The following is an 8,097-nucleotide window of genomic DNA, read 5'->3' as shown; positions in this document are numbered from 1 at the left end:
TTTGAATTTCATTTTATTATGATCTCCTCGGATCAAGTTTTTTGGATTCCCCCCTCTGGGGGTAAGCATTCAAAATGGACTCCCACTTTCACCCCAAATATTCCTGCTCTACTTCCTTGGATCAAGTTTTTTTGGATTCCTCCCTCTGGGGGTAAGCATTCAAAATGGACTCCCACTTTCACCCCAAATATTCCTCCTCCATCTCCTTGGATTAAGGTTTTCTCGATAATACAAAGACTCCATCTCCTTGGATCAAGTTTTTGGATTCTCCCCTCTGGGGGCAAGCATTCAAATGAACTCCTCCTATGGAACATGGTACTTTCTCTTACTACAGGTCTAAACAAGTGTGACGTCACCCCACCTGCGTTTACTCGGCGGTCAGTGACGTCACATGATGACCTCACACATACAGGCTGAATCTTGTCGACCTCCCCCTATGTCAGTGACGTCACGTGATGACCCCGCACACAGGCCGAATCTTGTTGAGCAGACAATAACTTAAAATGCAGGATAACACTATTTATTATACAACCAATGCATTTCATATACATCCAACAAAAAAAATTCATTGAAAAAAGGTACAATTCATTGACTAAAATCAACATATTTTTCTCTTGAAGAAATTCTATGCATTTTTTGTTCTGGATCTTCTTCGTCATCACCATCTCAGTATTACACATTTCATATACAACATAGGGAAAACATTACACATTTTCGCTCTTAACCCAGGATAACCCAAATGGTTCCACATTTTTTCGTTAATACCCACAACAATCCACAATTTCTTTACAAAAGATTCACTCTCCTCAAGTCTAGACATTTTTCTCGTTTTAACTATTTCATCTCAGGTCACTCCCCACGAAGTAACCTTCTCTCTCTCCTTCTCCCCACCCTCCCAAACCCTCACACTCCCACCAACACCTCACAATTTTCACTCATAACCCACAATTTTTCTCGTTTTAACTATTTCATCAGAAAAAGTCACCACAACACTTACAACTTATAAGCACTTTTCGATTAATTCACTAGTCACAATTTTACATATTACGAAGTTAATACGCACACACACCTCACTTTACTTTGAACACCTTCAAAACACTCTCATAAATCATTTGAATACTCACAAAAATACCTTTGAACATTTCCAAACAACACTGAAACACTTCCAAAATATCATTTTGAGTATTCCCAAATACACCACTGAATACTACTAAAACACCACTGAATACAGTCAAAACACCAGAAAAATCACCATAAACTAAGATCAACATAACAGACTAACACCCATCTTCACACAAATCCCCTCAAATCACTATAACCAAGACGATTACCAATTTCTATGAGTACACTCACCTCCAACTAAGATATAACATGAGTGCAAAAAAAACATGAACACAATCCAAACACACACGAACGCTTATAACAGAATCACTTCTTTTTCGGTATCTCTAGTTCGACAACAACGCCCACAACCCACAACACCCACATCCCACAACACCCACAACCCACAATTTGTTCTCGTTTTAACTAATTTTATCAGAAAAAGTCACAACAACAACCCACTTATAACATCTTTTTCGGCAACACTAGTTCGACAACAACACCCACAACCCACAATACCCACAACCCACAACACCCACAACCCACAATTTGTTCTCGTTTTAACTAATTTCATCAGAAAAAGTCACAACAACAACCCACTTATAACATCTTTTTCGGCAACACTAGTTCGACAACAACACCCACAACCCACAATACTCACAACCCACAACACCCAGAACCCACAATTTGTTCTCGTTTTAACTAATTTCATCAGAAAAAGTCACAACAACAACCCACTTATAACATCTTTTTCGATATCTCTAGTTCGACAACACCCACATCCCACAACACCCACAACCCACAACACCCACAACCCACATCACCCACAACAACAACCCACTTATAACATCTTTTCGGTATCTCTAGTTCGACAACAATACCCACAACCCATAACACCCACAACCCACAACACCCACAACCCACATCACCCACAACAACAACCTGTAGACAGCCTGTACTGTCTGCACAGACAGCCCATGCTGTCTGCCAGCTTAGTTCATATTTCGCGCCACTCAAGTGTTGCCCTCTGTAGCCAGGCCTTTCGGTAGGCATGCCAGCCTGTCTGCCCATGCCTCGCTCTCACTCACACAGAGGCCTAGCAGCAAGACACAAGTACTAGTAGCTCTCTCTCGTGGGATGGCCCTTCCCGGGCCATGGGCACAAACACACAAGCCTGTGTACCCACCATGACTTAACAATAAACAAAGAATCCTCCGAAGATGTATCATTTACTCCCCGCTACCATACTACCAAAGAAACCCATTAAACATTGGTAGCAGCGGTGGTCGCAGCAGTTGTTTGCCCGGAGAGAGGAAGGAGAGGTATGAAGTCATCTTCACTTCATCACCCTACACAAGAAGCATCCGTCTCTCAACGAGTTATCCTGATGTTGTGTCTGCACGTTTGAGCATCCAGACACAGGTACAAGCAGGATCCAGCCGAAATTTGCCGAAATTCTCCGAGAATTGTAAGTGACCCCATGCTACAGCGTCCCACGCTGTTTCTCAAGTCACGTGTTCAGCGTCACTTGTATGTTTCTGTTGTTGTTCAGCTCAGCAAAGCTGTTTCAGCAAGCCAGAGGTGAGTTTTGTGGCGATTTCTGTGTCCAGTGTGAGTTCTCCACATCTCCACACCTCCACGCCTCCCAGCACACATAAGGGGGATTACCAACAGACCCCTGGCAGTCTTCAAGCTGGCACTGGACAAGCACCTAAAGTCAGTTCCAGATCAGCCGGGCTGTGGCTCGTACGTTGGTTTGCGTGCAGCCAGCAGCAACAGCCTGGTTGATCAGGCTCTGATCCACCAGGAGGCCTGGTCACAGACCGGGCCGCGGGGGCGTTGACCCCCGGAGCTCTCTCCAGGTAAACTCCAGGTAAACTCACCAGCCTACCATACACCACTCACCACTGCCCACTCCCTCTGCTGTGTTTTCTGCTGTTTTCCATGTGAATTCATTGCCAGAGCTGTGTATCCGAGTGCCCGAGGCCACTCGAAGCTACGTGGGTCAGCATGCCACGTAGATCACGACACCACGTGGATCACGACGCCACGTTGGGTGTGGGCGATGTCACATAGATCTACCAGCCATGGGAGTTACCAGATGTCTCAGGCCTCATGCTGTGGTCTGCTGCCCACATCACATTGACGTCACCGACGATGCTGCCCGACTTCATGACGTCACGATGTCTGCTGACGTCACCTCACGATGTCTGCCTGACGTCACCTCGAGATGTCTGCTGACGTCATCACGCCTGACATCACATGATGTCACCATAGAGTGTTCAGTAATTATTAAAATATTGTCGAGAAGACTAAGAGAAGATATATGTCGTGTGTTAATCCCTCTCAGTCAGTGTTCTCACATTTTAGTATATGTCTTAGTGTCAGTTTTATGCACAGAAAAGCATCATTTGCTAGTTTAAGCCATGTTGTACCGCATGTACGGCGGGTGTGTTTAAAGTTTCCGTGTGACCAGTGAGGTCTGAGCCAGACCTGAGTAGCACCACTGTGCTAAGTCACCCAATGTGACCAGTGCGTATGACAGCTGATGTCAAGACAGCCCCGAGTGACTGAGCCCTCTTGTACAGAAAGCTTTTATGCTCGTCGCTCGTGATGTTCTGCAGAATCGTACCTGCTACGATTCCCATCGAGATTTGTTTCACTTCACCTCCAGACCGTCAGAGTGCAGTTATATGTAGAGAAACAAGTCTGGGGATGCTTAGACTAACCTCTGCTATAACTCCAACTGCCGAGAGAATGATACTCGCCAAGCCGCAGTTAGCCACTGTCGGCAGGCGCTGTGTCAGCCTCGTGTTGTCACAAGCTTCAGTGAGCAGCCTGCACAAAGAAGATGTCACTTTGACTGCTAGCTCGCTCACTGCAGTCTGGTGCATGATGTTACGATTCCCAGATGTTTCGCCCAGTCATCTCTGCCACGACTCACTCCACAACTCGCTCCACGCTCGCCGGCAGTGACAGCCCAGCGACAGTACCAGTCGAGAAGTGTCCTCCTGAGTCGCTTGTCAGAAGTCCTGCCCAGTTGCCGAGTTTTGTCGACACCTCACTCGAGGGCACCAGCATGTTGTGCCCCAGGTTGAGTGAAACCTGCAGCGACTCCTACGATGACTACTTCACCGTTCCAGAGGAGACCGTAACCTGTTACATCACAGCTCAGCCGCAGCAATGTCTCCTGTGTTTCAGTATCTGTCCAGACACAGGAAGGTGTGCAGTGATGCCCTTTGACGCTCGCTGCCTATGACCACAATGTTTAGCACACCCCACATATTTTTTTCTTCCCTGCCTGTAGGAAGTTTTTTTTCCATGTCCATATGTATATATATGTTTTTATTTTGTGTTCTGTGCCCTGTTCCTATGAGAGAGAACCAAGTTCCTTTTACCGCCAGTATTGTCGCGTCGGGACGACACACGGTAGGTGGCCGAGCATATGTAGATAGCCTGTACTGTCTGCACGGACAGCCCATGCTGTCAGCCAGCTTAGTTCATATTTCACGCCACTCAAGTGTTGCCCTCTGTAGCCAGGCCTCTCGGAAGGCACGCCAGCCTGTCTGCCCATGCCTCGCTCTCACTCACACAGCGGCCTAGCAGCAAGACACAAGTACTCCCAGCTCTCTCTCGTAGGATGGCCCTCCCTGGCCATGGGCATAACACAAGCCTGTGTACCCACCACGACTTAACAATAAACAAAGAAGCCTCCGAAGAAGAAGACGTTTATCATTAACCACCCGCTTACAGCCTACCAAATAATCCCATTAAACAAACCCACTTATAACATCTTTTTTGGTATCTCTAGTTCGACAACAATACCCACAACCCACAACACCCACAACCCACAACACCCACAACAACAACCCACTTATAACATCTTTTTTGATATCTCTAGTTCGACAACAACACCCACATCCCACATCACCCACATCCCACAACACCCACAACCCACAACACCCACAACCAACATCACCCACAACAACAACCCACTTATAACATCTTTTCGGTATCTCTAGTTCGACAACACCCACAACCCACAACACCCACAACCCACAACACCCCACAACCCACAACACCCACAACAACAACCCACTTATAACATCTTTTTCGATTTCTCTAGTTCGACAACAATACCCACAACCCTCATCACTTACAAATTTATTCACAATTTTTCCTCTTTCGATACAAATTTTTCCCCTTCTTTTTATTGAATCTTAAAATGTAATACACATTCCTCCCTACATTACTAAAATTCTAATAAAATCCTCTCCATACCCATCTCCTTGTATCCACATAAATTAATATTATACTCACAACAAGTAATCTCACTACCAAACTACTGCGACATGTTTCTACACACTCCAATCTTTTCCAGTGTATCATAACTTTTCACTTCTATAATTTCTTTTATAATATTCACACATTACCTTTATTTTCAGTAAAATCCCCTCATATTTCATTAAATTTTTAATACAACCCTCCCCATACCCCTCTCTATCTCACCCACATTTCTTCACACCCAGTCACCCGTCTCCGAACACACCTCTTCAGAACAAACACAAAAATCACATTTCACATCCATAAATGCATCTCATCACCCATCTCAAATCCACTAAAATCACTGTAACCAAGATATTCACAAAATTCTATGAGCAACTAACACACGCAGACAACTCACTTTACTTTGAACACCTTCAAAACACTCTCATACATCATCATTTTAGACCACCTTTTCTCAATATCTCTTAAGAAATATTCTCTCATCGACAACCTTTATCATCTCACTACAGAACAACCCACAGATTACTTCGAACACTCTCATAAATCATTTGAATACTCACATAAACACCTTTGGACATTTTCCAAACAACACTGAAACATTTCCAAGTCAACATTTTGATTACTCCCAAATAAGATTTGACATCTCTAATTTATCTACACTTACATATTTCATTAAATTACAACTCATCCCCCAAACTCCTCCCGCATTCTCCAGATTTTTACAACAGTATCACAAAAACTAACTCATACACTTATGTCATGAGACATTACCAACACTAACACACACACACACACACACACACACACACACACACACACACACACACACACACACACACACACACACACACACACACACTCGCACACACACACCACTTTACTTTGTACAACACCAAAAACATCATCAATTACCTTTGATTACTCCAAAAACATCATTTGAACACATTCAAGAAACATCATCAAACTCCATTGAATACTCCCAAAAATCACTCAATACTACCAAAACAGCACCGAATACTGCCCAAACAACACTAAAAATCACCAGAAACTAAGATCAACACCACCAATTAACACCCATTTTATAGAAATTCCCTCAAATCACTATAACCAAGACGATCCCACGCACCTCAGACTATTATATAACATGAGCGCAAAAAAAAAAAAATTCTCATAAATCATTTGAATACTCACAAAAAAACACCTTTGAACATTTCCAAACAACACCGAAACACTTACAGCAGGATCACCACCAACTGAAAACATAACATGTACACACACACACAAAAAAAAACTAAGACATCCATCAACTATCATCAATGACCACTCATTTTTATAAACATTCGCACAAAAAATCACAATCACCAACTCCAAACAATATCTAATACACTCCACTCACTACCACCAACACATACCAGCACAGATAGGGATACCTCCCATGACATCACACTCCATCCTGTGTTTACTTGACGACGTCACACCCCACTTTTACTTCATTTAACTTATTGAGAGGAAGCTACTTGTTTCAACCTGTTATATCTCCAATATCTAAGATCACCACAATCAAGACGTTTACCAAATTCTATAACCCCACCACTAAGATCACACATTTTTTGTACACATTCTCTTAAAACATCATCATAACGAAGTTCACTAAAACTATCTATACTTTTACTAAGATCACATAACATTTTGTCTTCTCTAACTCACTCACCAATTTACATTCACACTTACACATTTCATTAACCGAAATTACATCTCATCCACCAAACTCCTCCCTCATTCTCCAGACTTTACAACATTAACACACAAAAAAAACTAACTCATACACTTATGACATGAGACATTACCACAACTAACACACTGACTAACTTTGAACCAACTCTGAACATCACCAAAACACCACTGAACATCTTCAAAAAATACTCTGCACATCATTTGAACACTTTCAAAAACACCATCAAACACCTCCGAATACTCCCAAAACACTACTGATTATTACCAAATCACCACTGAATACTACCAAAACACCGTCAAAATCACCAGAAACTAAGTTTAGCATCACCAGCTAACACCCATTTTAAAGAAATTCCCTCAAATCACTATAACCAAGAACTCCCTCCCCATGGGCGCAAAAAAAAAAAAAAAAAAAGAAAAACTTGAACACAAACCTAATACACAAACACTTAGTACATGATCACCATCAACTGAAAACATAGTCTTGTACACACATAATCTAAGACAACCACGAACAACAATCACCCATGTTCACTTACCTCAAAAATCACTAATATCCTCACTACCACCAACACATACCAGCACAGATAGGGATACCTCCCATGACATCACACTCCATCCTGTGTTTACTTGACGACGTCACACCCCACTTTTACTTCATTTAACTTATTGAGAGGAAGCTACTTGTTTCAACCTGTTATATCTCCAATATCTAAGATCACCACAATCAAGACGTTTACCAAATTCTATAACCCCACCACTAAGATCACACATTTTTTGTACACATTCTCTTAAAACATCATCATAACGAAGTTCACTAAAACTATCTATACTTTTACTAAGATCACATAACATTTTGTCTTCTCTAACTCACTCACCAATTTACCATCATCTATCAACCCTCATCACCAAGATCACCAAAAATCTAAGATCATGCATCTCAAAACTACTATGATCACTGAAAACACTTATTTT

The sequence above is a fragment of the Cherax quadricarinatus genome, chromosome 87 (genome assembly GCF_038502225.1).
Source record: "Cherax quadricarinatus isolate ZL_2023a chromosome 87, ASM3850222v1, whole genome shotgun sequence".
NCBI classification, from domain to species: Eukaryota; Metazoa; Arthropoda; class Malacostraca; order Decapoda; family Parastacidae; genus Cherax; species Cherax quadricarinatus.
Note: the sequence above shows the minus strand (reverse complement) of the source record.